Source organism: Malaclemys terrapin, chromosome 9, assembly GCF_027887155.1.
Source record: "Malaclemys terrapin pileata isolate rMalTer1 chromosome 9, rMalTer1.hap1, whole genome shotgun sequence".
NCBI lineage: Eukaryota > Metazoa > Chordata > Testudines > Emydidae > Malaclemys > Malaclemys terrapin.
The window spans coordinates 24,210,113-24,230,490 of record NC_071513.1 but is presented as its reverse complement, the minus strand read 5'-3'; the positions used below and the strand labels follow the sequence as shown (position 1 = coordinate 24,230,490).

The 20,378-nt window shown below is 46.0% G+C and overlaps 1 protein-coding gene across 3 annotated transcripts in view; it reads right to left on the bottom strand.

Moving 5' to 3' along the window:
- STARD8 (StAR related lipid transfer domain containing 8) overlaps positions 1–20,378 on the bottom strand; it is a 126,367-nt gene that overhangs the window by 55,827 nt on the left and 50,162 nt on the right. The gene's annotated exons all lie outside the window — the stretch shown is intronic.

Below are 20,378 nucleotides of genomic sequence, written 5' to 3'. Positions count from 1 at the left end.
CTGAATCTGGCTCTCTGAGGGCTTGTCTTCACTACTGCGCTACATCGGCGCCGCTGTGATCGATGCAGCGGCATCAATTTAGCAGGTCTGGTGAAGATGTGATAAGTCGACGGGAGAGTGTCTCCCGCCGACATAGCGTGGTGTAGACACTTAATTGAGTCGATGTATGTTATGTCGCTCGCACCCCTGAGCGATGTAACTTATGTTGACTTAAGCGGGAGCGTAGACAAGCCTGAGTGTGCATGTCAGAACTGTGGTAAACGCTGGTCAATCCCTCAAGAATCCAGAGAGGGCCACAGGCAATGGAGGAAGAATGGTCCAGCAGTTCGGGCACTAGCACCTGGCATTCAGGAGACCCAGGTTCAATTTCCTGCTCCGCTGCAGAATTCAGGTGTGACCTTGGGCAAGTCACTTAATCTCTGTGCTCCTCAGTTCCCTACCTGTAAAATGGGAATGATAGCACCTCCCTGCCTCACAGGGGTGCTGTGAGGATTAATACATTAAAGATGGTGAGGTACTCCAATCGTATGGGGATGCAGGCCAGATAAGTGTATTAGAAAGACTAAAGCAAGAGACATGGGAAATGGGAACCTTCAACAGAGATGGGATTCGTCTGTGTAGCAAAAAGCACATTCTCTGCGATTCCTGGGTCAGCGTTTGTGGCATATATAACGTACAGTATGAGTTGAGAGATCAACCAGTTTGTGAGAGGCACCGCAGGGGAGGATTCGGGGCTGAAATGAAGAAGGGGACAGAGTGGGGAAAGGTGCAATGGTAACTGCATCTTCAAAGGGACTAGAATGAACCCATCCAGTACAGGTGACAACGACGAAGGCAGATGCAAAGGTGGCTGAGCGGCAATCCACATTACCAGACACTATGTTTAAAATTCCCACCAACACAGGAGGAGTCAAAGTTCACTTCCAAAGGAGATCTCATTTGCTTGCAATGTAAAGAAAGTGCAGGGCTTTAGGCCGTGTCTACACTAGTGAAGTTACAGCAACCCAGCTGTACCAATGCAGCTGCGCCGCTGTAAGATCACTTGTGTAGCCGCTCTATGCCGACAGGAGTAAAACCACTTAAACAAGCAGCAGCAGCTATGTTGGTGGGAGAAGCTCTCCCACTGATATAGCGCTCTGCACAGGAGCGCTTATGCCAGCAAAATTTACATTGCTCAAGAGGGTGTTTTTTCACACCTCTGAGCGACACAAGTTTTGCTGACATAAGTGGCAGTGTAGACATGGCCTTATAAAAAGCAACGTTAGTATTTTTACAGGGATGATCCCTCTGTCTCTTACTGAACCCTCAACTTTAGTCAGATACTTTGTTAGAGTTGTTTAAAGAATCGGTAAAGCTATTTCATGGCTTGTCTACACATGGAGCTATTTCAGAATAACCATTCCTGATCAACTCTATGGCTGTGTCTACACGACACAGCTTTTAGCAACATGGCTGTGTCGCTACAGCAGTGCCACTAAAAGTCGCGCTGTGTAGCCGCTGTCCTCGGCTCTCCTGCCAACAAAAACTTCCACCCTCAACGAGCGGCATTTGCGTTGTCAGCAGGAGAGTGCTATTCACTCTGGCGCTTGTCATGGCAAAACTTTTGTCTTTCAGGGTTTTGGTTTTTTTAAACACCTCTGAAAGACAAAACTTGTGTCGTTCAATTGCCAGTGTAGACATAGCCTAAGTGTGCGCACACTTATTCTGGAGTAAGATTGTCCACACATGGAGTTGGTCAGGAATAGCTATTGTGCTTTAAATCCACAGCCTACCTTAATCCAAATTGTCTACATTTGAAAGTTAATCTCTGAACACTGTAACAGGCAGGCTGAATCTCTGAACTAAGTGCCCTTGATCCGTCTGCTAATACAGTCAGTCTAGCAGGGAAAGAGGATCAAGTATTCCTACTGTCCCACTTGAAGATGAACCAGGAGCAAAGACAAATATCCCACCAATAATACATAATAATTATATTTAGATTTTATAGGGCCAAGGAAAAAATTTCCCCATCACTGACATGCAGCCACCTCTGGAGTGGAATGTGACCTCCGTTAAACAGCGCCCAGCACTGCTGCACAACAGTTTAGGGCAGGATGTGAAAAAGAATCCCAGATCCGGCCAACACTACAGGATGATTTGACTAGGCAGAATGACATTAATCAAACTGGAATTTGGCCAGGGCACTCGAACGAAGAGCATCCACACCAGTGTGCAAGATTAATCTCCTTAAGCATACACAGAGGAGTGGGGGGGGGGGGACTGGTGGGGAGGTGGGGGAAGAGGTGTGTGTCCAGGATATTTGTGATCCTTTCCCCCACTCAAAAGGATCTCAGCACAATTCTTCAATTCTTCTCAGGAAAAGCCTCTTCCACGATTATCCCGGGCCAGACCTTCCTGTTGTTAGTGCTCCAGTGGCGCCACAGAAGGAAATTAGACCATAAATTTCCTACAGCAACGAATGACTATCAGCTGCCTCATGCGCATGGAATCAGCCAATATTTCTGGGTGGGGGAAAGGGGAGGATCTTTCCTGGCTCCTAAGAAGATGGAAGAGACAGTTTGTCCAATTGCCTGGAGTGAGCTGAAATATTGCCCAGAGGAGAGGGCTGAGAAGGTCCAGGAAGCCAACGGCTCCTTCTCTGAAGGGAGGAAGGTACAGAGTAGCCCAGGTGCTGCTGCTCTTCCGCAGGGCTGGAGAGGAGCAGGCTGGCTTGGGCACAGGGAACAGAGAGCAAAGGGACAGAGGAAAGAAGAGCTAGGAGGCCCAAGGCCCCCTGAGTGTCCTGGGGGGTGGCAGTCCCAGAAGAACCCTACTAAGAGTTGGGGCCCCCAACATTCATTAATGTGGGGAGAAAGAAGAAGGCAGAAACAAATATTGCAGGATCTGAGGCTGACCTTTTCAGCTGGCAGCCAGACATTCTCAAGGAGCTCTTCTCATCTTACTTTCAAAGTCAAATCTGGGTTGCCTGGAGGAGTCACGAAGTGGTCCTATTTGTGCCCAAAGTCACACAGTGAGTCCTCATTCGCTCCTCCTGACTCTTGGCCACTAGCCCAGTCTCCTCCAAAGACCATCATCTGCTGCCACTATCATCGTGGAACCTGGAGCTGCTGGAAATGCTGGTGAGCGGCACCCACTGCTGCCTGTTGTACATGAAACGATGCCAGATCCTCAAAGGGGAATAAGACTTGAGCATTTCGTACTGCTGGCCAAGAACTTTCCCACAGATTTTAACTCCATGTTTCCACCAACTGCATCAGCCCACTCACTCCCTAGAGATACAGGGCCTCTCTGGCAGAGAGTATTCATGTTCTGATCCAAGAGAGAATAATCCCCCACAAACATTACTGTCATCTACCTACTGGCAATTACTCCCAACTACAATTCTCCAGCAGGTCTCCATTCCCCTAGACTGTAGTGGTGACACTAATGCAGCAAAGGAGGCCAAATAACCTCCCGGCTTTTGGGGTGTTAGCTGATGATCTGTGGGAAACAGAAAGGGATTCTCCCATCCCCAGAAGATACTCTATAGCACAAATGGCTAAATGCACTGGGTCTGCTTTCTTAGAGACATGATACCAGACCACCTGGACCATTGTGACAATTCTGCATACTTAGCCATCACCATAATCCAGACAAAATCCTCTTCCAAAAAATATTACCACCCAAAAAACAAACTCATGGAGACATATTAGCAAAAGCAAACATGGAGCTAAGAATCTGCTGGGCATCAAGCAGGTAACCCTTGTGGAAATGTGGAGGCAGGAGTAAAACCTGGAATGCGGTTGGAGCCCAGAGAATATGGACCTGAAGTTTATATAGGTCACTAGAGCCAACTTTGAGACTACAACCCTTTGTCTCTTTGTTCCGTTTGAAGATGGTGTGGTGGAAGGAATCAAAGACCAGTGCTTCCTTTCCATTATAGAGCAAACAACAGCCACTGGAGAGACCAAGCCAAATGGCTTTTGAGAACTGGTTTTAAAGGACATCACAGGATTTCAGAAAGACAAAATGGCAACTGTAAAAAAAACAAAACAAAAAAAAAAACACACACACACACACACAGAAGCCTCCTGGCCAGGAATGTGGAGAATGTCAGGGAATATTACAAAACAGGATGCAAAGAGAAGCTGGCCTCAAGCTCTATCACAATCTCATATGTTGGCCTGATTATCAGATGCTGAATCCTGATGGAAACCTATCAGTGCATCTGCCTTGGAACCAAGGACTGAGCTTAGCTGGGTTGATTCTGCCTTTTCTTCTGATACCAGAGAAGTCGGCAGAGCAGCCTCTGCTGTGGTCAGTCTGTGGAGGGATGAAGCTCTGCCCATCTGCCTATCCACTATCATAGCCTTGCCATACAACACATAACATTCTTTATGTCTATAGTGCCTTCCATTTAAGGAGATAAAATGAAATGAACCCCTTGGGAGGCAGGTCAGTGTTCCTATCCCCATTTCACAGATAGGTAAACTGAGGCACTGGGAGGGGCTAGGACTTGCCTGTGGTCACAGCGAGTCAGTGGCAGACTCAGGCACAGACCCCAGGAGTGCTGATCCCAGTTCCCCTGCGCTAACCATTAGGTAATATTTCTCAGCTCTTTAGACAGCTTCCTTTGACGCTTTTGCTAATTTACCAAATATATTTGTGCCTTCTATGGCTTTTACATCCCCCCCAACCCCCCCACCACCTGCTCAGACCTGCAGAGACGTTCTGACGCTGAACCTGTGGCATTACAATCCTTCCCATGCCTGCAGACAGTAAGGCCAGAAGTTCAGGAAGGCGACGAACCAGCAGGGTCAGGCCCAAGGAGAACCTGGGTTAGGAAGGGGCAGGAAGTTCTTATTCAACACGCCAACATCCTCAAGAGCAGCACAGGCAACTGACACCAATTACTAGCGCAGTAAGTGCCTTTTGGCAGAACTGAGAATGTTTTTTCCAACTTCGCCTCCGTGTGAAAGTCCCTCTTTAAGTAAAGGAAGCTCCTTTTCCAGGACCAGATTTGTCATATCAGGATTTATTTGGGGGCTTTTTGCCCAGCCGAGCATCGACGTGAAAGAACACAACAGAACTGCCTATTCACACAGCACGAAGGGACGCAGCCTGCACATGAAAATAAGGTGGGTGCATTGTGGTGGGGCATCTCTGGTGGCTAAAGGGCTCCGCATGAAACCAAGGGCAATATGGATTCCTAACCACATTCACAGTTTATCAGGGGTTACCTTTGTAAAGCCTTGGGCTTAAAAATCATGAGGGAATTTTTACTCAGTGATACAAAAGGCATCTACCTCCTACAACCAGGGTAATTACAGGCCTGTCAGTCTGACATTGAGTGCCAGGCAAGATAATGGAGTGGCTGATATAGGACTCAAAAAAAGAATTAAAAGAGGGTAATACAATCAATGCCATACAACATGGGTTTATGGAAAATAGAGCCTGTCAAACTAATATCATATCTTCTTTTGATGAGATTACAAGTGTCGTTGATAAAAGTAATAGTATTGATGTAATACACTTAGATGTCTGTAAGCCATTTGACTTGGTACTGCATAACATTTTGATGAAAAAAACCTAGAAAGATACAAAATTAGCATGACCCACATAAAATGGATTAAAAGCTGGCTAACTAATAAACCTCAAAATGGACTGTAAACGAGGAATCATTAAGTAGGTGTGTTTCTAGTAGTGTCCTGCAGGGAGCGGTTCTTGGCCCTAACACTATTATCATAATCATGTTCCTATTACACCTCTGACGTTTAGAGCAGTGACGAACCTCCTCCACTCCTGTCTGTTTCTGGCAAATCTTTCAATGGTTCCCCAACTGTGTCCCAGGTTTTTCAGCTCGGCTTCCACAGCTCTCCGCCATGTTGTTTTCGGGCAGCCTCATTTTCGCTTGCCGTCAGGTGTCCATCTTATTGCCACTCTGGTGATGGAATCAGTTTCCATCCGAAGCACATGACCGATCCATCTCCAATGCCTCCTGGCAATGATGGTGCTCAGATCCTCTTGGCTGCACTGTGTCAATAGATCTTGGCTTGAGATTGTTCTGGGCCAAAAGATATGGAGGATTTTTCTGAAGCAGGTTGTATGGACGTGTCATACTTTCTCATTCCCCAGCATTCTGTAGTGTTGAAAGTACGCAGCTCTGATAAATCTTGAGTTTGGTTTTGGTGTTATATTTTGATGATTTCCAGACTGTATTTAAGCTCTTGAAGGTGTTCCTGGCTTTACTGATTTTGTTCCAGATGTCCTGGCTTGTTCCACCGTCCTGACTGACGATGCTGCACTTTTCTACATTGGTGAAAACATAATCCTCTATCCGTACTGGTGATGGTGAGGCAATATTAAAGATGATGATATCTGTCTTATTGCGGTTGATTTTCAGTCCAATTTTCTGGCTGAATGCGTTGAGTTGAGTTGTTTTTTTCTTGTATATGATGTTGGGTATGTGATACGAGAGCGACATCATCTGTGAAGTCCAGGTCTTCAAGGGATGAGAAGAGTGTCCATTTAATGCCTCTTGGCATGTCTTTTGTTGTACGCCGCATTACCCAGTCGATGGCAATGTTGAAGAGGATGGCAGACATGACACATCCCTGACATACTCCTGTTTTGACTTCAAAACTGAGCTCACTATGATCAACACTGCATGTAAAGTTGAAATAGAAGCTTTTGATGATGATGATGATTATATGGAAAGGAATTCCATATGCCTGCAAAATGTGCCATAGGCTGGTCCTGTGAATGCTATCAAAAGCCTTCTCAAGTCTATGCAATTTATGTAGAGTTGCCGTTGCCATTCTAAGCACTGTTCTATTATGTTTTGTAGAATGAAGATCTGGTCTGTGCATCCACGTCCTTTCCAAAAAACAGCTCGCTCTTTTCTGAGAACGCTATCAACTGCCTCTAATATACGTTGGACTAAGATCTTACACAATATTTTGCTTGGCAAAGATAAAAGTGTGATACCACGCCAGTTATTACAATCACTGAGCGTTCTTTCTTTAGTATCTTCACTATATAACATTGTTATTAATGACCTAGAAGAAAACATAAAATCATCACCGATCAAGTTTTCAGATGATCCAACCATTGGGGGAAATTGTTGGGATTAATGTGTGGGTGCAGGGTGGTGCTGGTGGCCTGTGAAACACAGGAGATCAGACTGCATGATCTGATGGTCCCTTCTGGCCTTAAACTCTAGGATTCTAAATAATGAAGAGGACAGGTCCCTGATTCAGAGCTATCTGGATTGCCTGGTAACCTGGGCACAAGCAAACAATATGTGTTTTAATGCGGCTAAATGTAAGTATACACATGTAGGAGCATAGAATGTAGGCCATATTTACAGGATGGAGGACTCTATCCTGAAAAGCAGTGACTCTGAAAAAGATTTGGGGGTCACGGTAGATAATCAGCTGAACATGAGCTTCCAGTGCAATGCTGTGGCCGAAAGGACTAATGCGATCCTGGGATGCATAAATGGGAATCTGAAGTAGGTGTAGAAAGGTTATTTTAGCTCTATATTCGGCATTGGTGCAACCACTGTTCGACTACTGTGTTCAGTTCTGGAGTCCACACTTCAAGAAGGATATTGACAAATTGGAGAGTGTTCATAGAAGATCCATGAGAACGGTTAAAGGATAAGAAACCTAGGGTTACCATACGTCCGGATTTTCCCGGACATGTCCGGCTTTTTGGGCCTCAAATCCCCGTCCGGAGGGAAATCCCAAAAAGCCGGATATGTCTGGGAAAATAGGGAGGGAGGGCCCGGCGGGGTGCTCGGCAGGGGCTGGGGCCGGGGGTGTGGGGCCAGGGGCCGGTGCGGTGCTTGGCTGGGGGCTGGGCCGGGGGCCGGCGCGGTGCTCGGCCAGGGCTGGGGGCGCGGGCACTTGGCCGGGGCCGGCGCGGTGCTCGGCCGGAGCCAGGGCCGGCGCGGTGCTCAGCCAGAGCCGGGGGCGCAGGCACTTGGCCGGGGCCGGCACCTCAGGGCCTGAGCTGGGCGGGAGACGCCGGGGCCAGAGCCTCTTGGCCTGGGCTGGCCAGCCGCCAGAGGGAGCCGCTCGGCCAAGGGGGCCGGACTGGGCCGTGCCGCACCCCGCCCCAGCCCCAGCTTACCTGCTGCCTCCTTGTTTCAGGCTTCCCGCGAACATTTGATTCGTAGAGTTGGGGCGGGGCTGGAGGCAGGGAAGGGGTGGAGTTGGGGCGGGTCCAGGGCCTCATGGAGTGTCCTCCTTTTTAAAAATTAAAATATGGTAACCCTAAGAAACCATGCTTTATAGTTATAGACTCAAGGAACTCAATCTATTTATCTTAATAAAGAGAAGGTTAAGGAGTGACTTGATTACAATCTGTAAGTACCTACATGGGAACAAATATTTAATAACGGGCTCTCTAATCTAGCAGAGGAAGGTATAACATGATCCAATGGCTGGAAGTTGAAAATAGACAAATTCAGACTGGAAATAAGGCGTAAGTTTTTAAACAATGAGGGTAATTAACTGGCGGATCATGGATCACCGGCAATTTTAAAATCAGGAGTGCATGTTTTTCTAAAAGATCTAATCTGGGAATTATTTGGGGAAAGTTCTCTGGTCTGTGCTATGCAGAAGGTCAGATTAGATGATCACAATGATCCCTTCCTGCCTTGGAATCTATGAATCTACAAAACATCTTTAGGCAGTGACCATAAACCAAGCGCACAGAAGCAAAATCCCACATGCTACAGGAGGCCTGGGCCATCTCATTGTAAAGAGAGACACTGACAAGGCTGATTAGACCCACAGTTAGACAAACTGAGTTTTGCCGTGGCTCGTTGTAAGCCCTACTAGAGCTATAAGACTGCTTGAGAGGACACCAAGCCTCCCTCTGACCCATCCACTGGACTTTTAGTAGCATTTTTGTAAGTGACGGGTTCTGTCTGCCCTGTATCAGAATGGCAGCTCTCCATGAAAAAGCTCTCCATGAGAATGGCACATGAAAGCAGGACAGAAAAGGATTCATCTAAACAGCTGCTCCCTTTTATTTCCAGGACGAAAACTTTTATGCAGTCCCGTGTATCAGTCATCAACATCTCTAGCCCACCCTGCTCCGAGGTAACAATGAGGCACAGAGCCCAATAAAGACCGTTGGATCAAGAGCGCTTGGTATACAAGTCTAGCCTTTCTAGCCAAATGGGGCTGCCAAACAGGCTGTGATGATTAGAGAGTGGGTCTCTTCCACACTGCAACTTGGCAGTACTTGCAGATCAGGACAGTTGGTACCCAGCACTGTCTGCTGTTTTGAGTTCCTACCTGCTGGAGCGCTGGCAGGAGCAGCAGCACATTACCTGAAGAGGAGGAAACCAGAAGAAGAGATGGTAATTTTGGGTCTAATCTAGTTCCCATTGACTTCAGGGTGGGCTGGAAAAGGCATTTACATTGTAACTCCTGGAGGCAGGGATCATATCCTCCTGTATACATTGTGCTTTGTGCTGTATGATAACGGGGCTAAATAATAATACCCAACGTGTTTTGCAACATTGCAGAGAGCAGCACTCTCAGCTTGGAGCCTAACAGTGCTGCTTCCTCCTTGCTTTTAAAGAGTTTGCACTGAAGCATGTCACACAACCATATCTGATCTTACACCATGGCCATTTTTACACTTGTTAGGACAGTCTTTTAAAGGCACCTTCTCTTCTATGGCAAGGTTTATTTTTCAGAGCAGTCAGTGCTAATGGGTTTGCTCTCTGACATGACTGTAAGGAACTCTTCATCTCAGGAATGTGGAATTGAATGCTGACTCAAACTGTAATTCGTACTCAAGAAATCAGCCCTGCTTCACTTTAAATGACCTCTGTGTTTATTTGTATAGGTCACTAATTTTGAGTCACTGGCTGGAATTTTCAGAACAAGCCGAGCACCCACAATGGGAGCCAGATTGTCAGAAGTGCTCAGAATACGGATTGCTGAGCAATTTTTAAAAAATCTGTCCATAAAAGTGTCGAAGTGGCAGCTGCGAAATGCTGTGCATTTGTGAAAATCCGGCCCCGCTGTCTCACAAAATGCTCCTGCCTTTGAGTCTTGCTAGGGTGAGAAGTGCTGACCGCTCAAACACTCGGCTCTGTATGTTATTAATGAAGGTGTCTGCACGAAGATGGCACAGCCGCCTGCTCTCTAATACAGCCCCGCGGAGTTTGCATCTCCCTGCAGCTTGGAAGATGCGAGTTAAGCTTTGGTCCTAAATAAGCCACTAGCAGCTGCACGCATCAGTGAACACGGAAGGTACGTCTACATTGCCTGTGGCCAGCCTGCTGCAGCAAGCCTCCCAGCCCAGGATGAGAGACTTGGGATAGCGGGGCTCATGCTGGTGCTGTTCACACTATAGCGTGGCTCAGGTGTGGGCTCTGAAGCCTAGGGAGGGGGTGGGCTTCAGAACCTGAGGTCCAGCCCGAGCTGCAGCTTCAAAGTGCTGTTGGCACAGCTCTTTTTACAGTGCTAGCATGAACCCCACTAGCCCATCCCTTGACCTGTGCTGGGAGGCTCACTACAACGGGCAGTGGAGACGTAGCCTGAAGGGCTCTGTCGTTCCTGCTAGACAGCTGCTGGATGTTTTGATGCTGTTTGCCAGCAACCCACTTGTAAAACTGAACATCAGTCTCACGAGATACTCTCTGTCTAACTCAGTAACGTTGACATGAAAGAGCAAAGTAATTTTGTTTTCCCGGGTGAATCCAGAGGGCTGTGTCTGGGAGGCAGACTGAGTAAACCCATCACATTTGGCCTCTTTTGCATCACTCTGCACTCTCTGGCAACAGTGAAAAATGGTCAGTGTCACTAGGGGGAAGGGACGGGTGCTGTCCGCTAGCCAGCTCCCATAACAAATTAGGGCAATACCTCTGGACCTTGAGGGAACTGGGATTATTTAAATTCAAGAGAAGATGATTACGAGGCACCTGGCTGAAATATTTAACCTAAATAACGATTATTATAAAAGTAAATGTGTAGCTCTGTTTGAGGCTATTAGAGAGACCAGAACTAGGAGATTTATGGTAGGTTTAGCCACCCCCACCCAAGCACATGCACAGAGTATCTGAAGAGATGATAATTTATGGAGATAATAGTGAATAGGACTTAAAGCCAGGTCCCTCATGGATATCCATAGTTGAATTTAAGGAGTGAGACATGCATGAAGAATTTGCGGAGGTAATATGCAGAGGGTAATGACGAAGTGAGATGGCCTTTCATCTGGAGATGGGAGAAAAGGAAGGAAAAATCTGCATGGAATTTGGAGAAGAAATATTTGCAATTTTGTTCCCAGCCATTTCCTAGGAATATCACTTTCTGCAAACTTATCAACAAAAATTGAAATAAGCAACACCCAACTTTCCACATTTCATCACACACACTGATCTTTATCCAGCTTAAATTGCAGAGTTTGAATTCTGAATTTTGAAATTGAAACCAAGAGGCTGCTTAGTTGGGAGTGATAAGGGTCCATTTCCATTCAAAATGAGGGGCTGTTGTGGAGGAATATTTGTGAAATTTCACAGATGTTCAATGAATTCGACACACAACGAAAAACCATTCAATTTTTAAATATTCAAAAATCGCTGACCTCTGTCCCAGTCCTACTTTCAGCCAAGCTGGTGGAGTTGAGCGGAATTAGTATTTCTATGCAAAACTTGGAATAAACTGGAATTTAACAAGTAACTTATTAAACTCAGTCAGGTTTGTGCCTGGGGAGTAGCTGAAGGCTATTTGGGGGATCAGGAGGGAATATGCCACCGATTCTGCCTCTTCCTCCAGACTAGTTATTGCTTTTTTTTGCATGGACGTTGTTTTGCTCTACTTTAGCTCAGGAAGTGCTAAGGTGCATTGCATGCAGATGTAAAGTATTCATCCAAACATTCCAGAATGATGAACCTGTAACTGCTTCAGGTCCCTACACAGCCATGTGTCCACATCTAGTCAGAGTACTATTACAAGACCAGCAAGGCAGAAGTAGCATTGTCTTTTATTGCCAATAAACTAAACCCCCAGTGGTTTATTTACTCCTTAGGCAGACCTAACAGAAACTTACCTCTGCTTGCCTTACCTGTGTATATCTTATTTGCTGTATCAGACAGACACTTGAAGCTGTTTCTAATGTTAATCTTCCCCCGCCTTATGGATGGGGAGAAGTTACTGCATTATGGCAAGCAGGGCCGGCTCCAGGCACCAGCCCAGCAAGCAGGTGCTTGGGGCGGCCAACGGAGAGGGGCGGCACGTCCAGCTCTTCGGCGGGTCCCTCAGTCCCTCTCAGAGGGAAGGACCTGCCGCCGAATTGCCGCCGAAGACTGAAGTGGCGGCGGTAGAGCAGATCGCGATCGTGGCTTTTTTTTTTTTTTTTTCTGCTTGGGGCAGCAAAAACCCTGGAGCCGGCCCTGATGGCAAGACGTTCAGTATATTCAAAGAAATGCCAACTGGTGAGTCAGACAGATAAAAAAATGGAGACCAAGCATTACCGGAGACATTTGTCTCTCTGCTCCCCAGCAACACACTGAAAAGACCCTCCACATTACTGAACCAATCTAAACTTCAGCCGCAGCCTTCCAGAGTTACCCTCCACCCTCCCAGTGTAAAAGGAGGCTTGTCACACACAGCTGTGTGGGCAGGACCTACCTACCATTTCCTAGTTGCTCTCACCCAACCCTCAAGGCAGGATTCAACCTCTCTAAATGCTTTTCATCTGGCTAGTGGAAGGGAGTTTCAGAACAGTTATATCTGGACTCTCAAAAAATTCTGTGCGATTACCTCCTGCTTCAGCTGCCCATGTGTTTCATAACTACCCATCTCCAGGGCAAAATGCAGAACAGACAAAACTGGAACGACTTATATTAGAAAACAAAACAAAAAAAGTGACAAAGCCGCTATTGTAACATTCAGAGTCCACATCAGCTTAAGAGCCTGGCAAAGAAACAAAAAGTTCTTCAGAACATATAATTACACAACATCCCCTTATATCTATCTGCTTATCTATGTATGCCACACTGCCAAGAGTCATTTACAAATATGGCCTCTGTTCAATAAGTGACAGATAAGAAGATTAGAAAGTACCTGCTTTCACCGATGAACTGGTTGGGTGTGTAAGCAAAGGCACAAGGGTAGCCAAAGTGCAGCCCTAAAGAGTTCTGCATTGCTGCCTTCATCTTTAGTAAGCAGGTGATGCCCACGGAAACTACAGGTCCCAAGATGCAGTATTCCATCTCAAGCTGAGGGGCCCAGACCCTAGCAGTTACGAAAGCTGGTAGTGCCAGGACACAAGTTCATGGTCTGTATTGCTCAAGAGGGGGGCAGGAAGGAAGAACACCAAACCACAGCACTCAGCCACGCCCGTGGTGCTGCTGCCTGCAGTATCCCTCGGGAGTTTTGTGGGGCTTAATTAGTTGGTTGTGAAAAGCCTGGAGTCCCCCAGCAGAGTGGGAGTATCATTAACACAAGCATTTATTCTGTCATTTAAGCCCGAAGAAAAAGTTGGAGAGAATGAAAGAAGCAAAGTGTGCAGCTTCACTGCCACCGGCCGCAGCTGGAAGGAGGCAGATGATGCACCCAGATCCCAGGGTCCAGCACCATCACCTATCCGTTCTTCCAGCACAGAGCTGTTCATCATGTCAAGAAGCCTCCGAAGCCACGCCCAGTTACTTTTAAACACAGCTGCCACAAGCTTAACGGAAGAGAAATGCAACCTGCTGAAATTCGCCTAATCAGACAGCTGCTGGCCAGCAGGCTTGTTCTTTAGACCATGTTTGGATAAACCCTCTTCCACTATGATTCCCTTGTGATTGCAGTAAGATTCCCCCAGCAGCCATCCAAATGGTAACAACCTAAGCGTCAGTTTACTGTCTCCATGCAGTATCACTCCTGGCGTTACTCTCAGGCCCACCTCCAGAATCTCGCCATACTTGTGGAGGGGACACGTCCAGGACAAGATGAAGTCCTCCGAGTGAAGAACCATGGCAACGTAGCCCACCCCAAAAACTCTCAAAAATCATGAGATGTGATTCTGAAGCCAAAGAGATGCATTTTGTTTGGGTGCTTTTTATTTCCCTTCTAATATTTTGGCCTTTAGAATTTCCCAGCTTTTCTCTGCAACCTCAAGGTCAAAAATAAAATAAATAAATAAATAAATAAAAGTGGAGATTTTCATTTATCCACGTCTCCAGAAGCTGGGGCTATCTGAAGAACACCAAACATCATGAAACTCACACTAAAATCAGGAGCACTGGCAATGTTGCATGTACAATAGTAACTTCCCCTCTTTGTGTTTTGTTTGTTTTACAAGACCCTTGTCAACCCTTTGATGGCTGTGAGTATTTCTGCCCTAGCAAATTCACATCTCCATAAGCATACCAGCTCATTTCCACGCCAAAACCTGGACATTCCCAATCAGCAGCAAAGCAAGCACTCACCGGCTTTATTTGCTTCTTTATAAAGCCCAAAGCCCACAGAGCAAGCCCTGAGCAGAGAAGGCAGCAACCCCTTTGGGAGAAGGTGATAGCATTTGTAGATGATATAAGCCAGACCACCACCCTTTACATTTGCACCTTTACTGTCTTGACTTTAGTGACATGCATGCCAGCAGTTGGCTTTAGAGAAAGTTTTTAATCCCCTTTTTCTTTTTTCCATGAGCCTGGGCTCAAAGTCATTACTTTAGAGGTGACCTTCAAAGGTTAAGTACCAAATTCCTGCAGCTTCACCAATATGTGCTGATTGCCTCCAACAGCCAAGCTAAGCGGAACTTTCAGCTTCTTACTAGCCAGACAATGACTTTACTTGCCTCATTTCTTATTAGGGAATAATGTGAGGGGCCCAGGCCAAGGTTTTGGAGCCCTCCACCATATCCTCGTAACGTTACTGGGATTTTGTATTTAGCAGCTGCAGGTCGCATTTAAAAATGGGACTGTGCTTTGATGTTTCTGGAAAGAATGTTTTAATATGATAGAATAAGACCATGCCATTTCATAATCACAACAGCTTTATTAACAAGTAATCAAATGGTCTTTTAAATGCAAGCATTTGCACCTGAGAAATCCACTGGGAGGAGGTCATCTGCACAGAAAAAGAACTATAGATGAGCAAATAATAATTCACAATGAATTAACTTGACAACTGAATTCAGCCTCTCCTTTGGCTAGCAACTATGCCAGGAGCAGATCACAATTTTCTCAGATATATTCGTTATTCAAATGTATTCCAGGAAGAAATTTTCATATTTTTTTGCTGTACAGAGTGATTGCAAATATTCCAAACTTGAACTGTGCTATTTAGCTGTGACTGCTCAGATTAAGTCACATGGTATTTTCCTGTTTCCTGACTGGATGAGTGCACAATCCTTTTGCTGTAAATCCCTGTGTATGCAAACTTAAAATTTGGTGTGCAAGAACAATAGCACAAGTTCTACAAACATTTTGGCCAGAAAAAACTGATTGATGCAGAAAGTGAAGGGAGAAAAGGGGGGCACGAACATGGCCAACGCAAAGTCACTTTGAAATTGAAACATGGAAAGTTTATTGTTTCATTATTTGCCATGCTCTAAAAGAAATCTGTCTGATGAGTAATATGCATGTAATGAGCATTGTGCAACAATGCACCTGCCAACTCGTTTATTCTTCCCCTCCATTTTTACGATAAGTAATTTCATTCCCTGGCTCCACACCCTTCCAGTCAATCTGGCCTCCGGTCTCCAGCCCTGGGAAAGAGGGACAAAACTATAAACGATCAGCGATAACTGCTCCCTGTTTAAGGACACAGAAGGATGTACAGCTACTTGGATACTCACTTCCCCATGCAGGTTTTCCATATGCAGGAGAAGCTTCTAGTCCAGCTGAACCAAGAAGGCCTTCCACTGAGTGTCAAGAAAAATACTAATCTCCACTAGACCAAGCAGGACTTCTCCAGGAAAACTCAGGAAAAGTCCCTCTAATTGGAGTGAGCTCTCTTCTAGGAACAACCACCCTTTGATGAGCAATAGCTTTCTTTCTCTCTCTCTCTCTCACCCCCCCCCCCCCCCCACACACACACATCTTGGATATGCTCTCCTTTTTTCTAGAAGTTCCACGTTGGACCAGTCTTCTCCCTGTACAGCATGAAGAAATGGACCTTGTTCTAACACCTCCTCTGAAGCACAGTGAGAAGTGGCTATGATAAGCAAGAGGTGTGCATGTGTGTTTGACATGGAGAAGAGCGCAGAACTAAAATGGGGAGTTTTGCACATCCCTAATTTGTGAACTTTCAGCAAAAGACTAGTTTATTTCACATATGTGGTATTGCTATAGCTGTGTTGGCCTAAGAAGAGCTCTGTGTAGCTGAAAAACTTGTCTCTCTCACCAACAGAGTTGTCCAATAAAAGACATTAGCTCATCGACCTTCGCTCTCTAATTTATTTCAGGCCACTTGATGGGCTCCAAAATTTGCTTTCTTTTAAACTTTTATGAAATGGCAGTTTTCACCTAGTAATGGGTCAAACTACAAGATATCAATGCAAACAAATTTTTAATTTAATGAAATTCCACATTTAAAGATCTTTGCTCAAAAAGAGGAGCATTTCTGAGGGAAAATGGCCCTAACTCTGACACAAAACTGAGATAGGAAAAACTGCAAAATTCCACCAAATGAAATTCTGAAGTTTTGCATGTCATTGTGAATAGTTTGCAGAAGTATCCCAACCCATTAAGAGACACTTCTGTGGTTGCAACTACCTGAAATTCCCCTGCTCACAGTCTAACAACAAAACAATTGCACAATGATAGAATCTAGGAACGTGGTTCCCAGACACTGTGCAGCCCTGAGACCTTCAAAACTCTCCTTAAAACTCTCCTTTCCCATGATGTGATGAGACTGCAGCCTATGATGCTGACCAATATTGTCTCATTGTTTCCTATAGTCCTCCATCTGTCACTATCCATCTGACATCTTTTTACTTTGTGTTTGTTCATCACCTAGCACAATGGGGTGCTGGTCTATGAATGAGGCTCCAAGGTGCTATCATAATACAAATAATACAGGCTTCTGTGACTGGTATCCATGTTCCCTCTGTCCCTATGATACACTTACCTTAATAGCAAGTCTCTGTGCTGGGCCCTAGTGCCTGCCTTCCACTCAAATGCATGTGGTCTCAATTGCAATGCAGTATGTGCAAGACTAGTATTTGGAGCACCGTGGGTTAGAGTGCACACAGTTTGAGGAGAGGCAGCTGACACCAGCTATTACAGACAATGTCTTATCTGATGGACTGGTAGAAACGCTGGAAAAGGTTGACAGCCATTAATCTAAGAAATAGTCAAACAGTAGTTAGTGGCCTATTGGCCCACAATAAACCACACCGGACTTTTAAAGCCACACAGTGGGAGCATCTCCACTGAGCCTCGAAAATGTTTTCAAAACACACCTAGAAACTATCACATGTTCCCATTTCACCACTCATCCCTGGCGGTATTTTCATGGCGCTGGACCCCCGAGTTCAGCTGTGCTACCATCAGCCCTACAAGACACGGGGCTGGGAGCCAAAACAAAACAATGAAAGCCATTGACGGGGCAGGAAACGGCATCTGCTGGATGAAACGCTATCTTCAGACAAGATGTGTTTGGATAACTCCAGTTTCATAACTCGCCTCTTCCGAGGTTAGGAAATCACAGTAATACAAAGAAAACAACATGAGGGAAACAGCACAAGCATGTGGGACAGCGGGACAAGCACCTGAGAGAGAGTGAAGGACTCAGAAACTGCCCTTCCCTGTTGACCCACACCCACATGAGCTACTCTCAGGTCTGGTCTACACTACCCGCCTGAATCGGCGGGTAGAAATCGACCTCTCGGGGATCGATTTATCGCGTCCCATCGGGACGCGACAATCGATCCCCGAATCGGCGCTCTAACTCCACCAGCGGAGGTGGGAGTAAGCGCCGTCGACAGAAAGCCGCAGAAGTCGATTTTGCCGCCGTCCTCACAACGGGGTAAGTCGGCTGCGATACGTCGAATTCAGCTACGCTATTCACGTAGCTGAATTTGCGTATCTTAAATCGACTCCCCCCTGTAGTGTAGATGTACCCTCAGTCACCCATGGACTTTAGTGGGGCTGTGTGAGAATAAGGGCCTCATCGGAATTAGTTATGTTTCCACCATCCCCGCGAAGCAAATTTGTTGGTCTCTCTGTGACCTTGCTCATTACATCGTATGTGGCCCTTTAAAAATGGGCAGTTTCGCAGAAACAAGTATTGACTTGGGATCAAAGTGAAGCTCAGTGAGGATGATTATTGCTCAGACAGACAGGATGGAACTGCCTCTCTCATTTCAGGCCACAATGCCCTTTACCTTCATCGCCTCAGATGTGCTGGGTAGGAGCTTTGGGGGAAAGGAGGGCAGGCAGCTTCTGCCAGCATGGATCACCTGTTAGGGTGAAGGAAGCTTACACAACTACTCTTTGCTATTTCGGGAGTCTTTGGTCCTTCTGTTCTCTGTATTTATACATAAAATGAGATGATCCTCGCCTAAAAGCCCTTATAGATACTAAGGAAAACCTGTAGGAAAACCTAAGTAGGTTACTTGATAGATAGATAGATGCTAATGGGGGGGGGGGGGGAAGAGAGAGAGACTATTTGACAACTGCTAGCACAGTGCACAACTAAGCCACAGAGACAGCTGCTTTCTATCATCCTAGGCCTAGTGGGAGCATGACATGAACTCCCATCACTGCATCAGCATGAAGTATAAGAGTTTCTTTTAACCTTATATTATTCCAAATCAAATAGTATTGATCAAACGGTGACCTTGAGAGAGAGAGAGAGAGAGAGAGAGTGTGTGTGAGTCAGACACACACACACACACACACACACACCCCTTGATAGGATTATAAAAAAACCAGAATGGACCACTGTGATCATCTAGCCTAACCTAAGATGTACTTTGCTTTTTAAGATGGATTAATTACTTACGTTTTTCTACTCTTTTACTGGGGAGAGGGGGGAGTAATCAATACTATCTACCTGTCTATAATTCTCTAGCACTCCAACAATAAACAAGTGTGCACTGCCAGCTGCTCGCGAGCAATCTACAAGAAATCAATGAGTGCATGGAACTAGTGACCCTACAACAAACCAGTGCACATAGCACAGAACTCCTGAGCAACTCTACACTAACAAATCCATGTGCCATACAATAATAGCAATAACATATAAGAAAAATGTGTGCGTGCACAACAGAGAAGATACATTCAATTTAAAACGTCAAAGGAGACAGAGAGAAAAACATTAAGATGTCATAAATTGCTGATGGATTTTTTGTTCCTATTTTTAAACACCGAGGGTTTACATGTAATCAGTGTTGTAGCCATTTTCACAGTCTCTTTCACTGTGTGTTTGGTCTGATCCATCTGTGCAAATGTGTACTTTGGATCTGTAACACTCCGGCGTGAACTATTGTTCATGCAAATCCACAACAGACTTCAGAATGGCTGGAATAAAGGACTGGGGGATTCTGCACCCGGCTGCCTCCGTTCCAGGGGGTCCCGCTCAGACAAAGGAGGCTAGTTTCCAAAATTACTGCTGCTGCTGCCGCTGATTTTAACAATTTAGGAAAAGGGGCCAAAGATTAGATTCTTCCACTCCTGTCTCTTGACCCCCCCCCCCCCTCACCAATCCAAATATAAACTCGCTTTCAGGAAATGCCTTTAAAGAAAGCAGCACCTCCCTGGATCCTGAAGAATGCCCAAAAAATAAACTGTCTCAGGACATGAAGGAAATGGCTTTTTTCAATCACACTGCAAAATGGACTTAACCCCTTCTGTGCCAGCTGCCAGCACTCAGCGCCTCCCGCACCCGGGGGGGGCCTAAAAACATCCCAATTAAGTGAGGGAGGGAAATCCAAGGTGACCACCCCTCCCACCCCCAACAGCTCAAGGTAAAATTCCAGATTATCTCTACTAGAGGCAGGTTGTGAGGGGAAGGGAAACAGTCCCAAACCAAAATCCCCGATCCGAACCCTCCTGACTGTCAGGAACACTCAGATCCTCATGCCAGTATCGCGGTCCAGGCCCAGCTCTAATTTTAGATGTATCTGGCCTCCAACACCAGAGCACCTGGGCATTGTCCGACCACACACAGACACAAACACGGCCCTTGCATAGAACATCTCCAGAGGGCACAGATGGGAACCCGGGGTTGCACCTGTGTTTTCCTTTTTCCTCCCCGGGAGCATTTGTGTTTAAATGGCCTGCCCTGAAACACATATCTCCCCCATTCAGGAACTGTTCCCATTTGCAGAGACAGCTGCATGAAAACAGAATCTGGGTCCAGCTGCTGCTGCCCATTCCCCTGCTAAAGGCAGAACTTTCCTATGAATGGCAGTCCACAGCAAACCATTGTGAT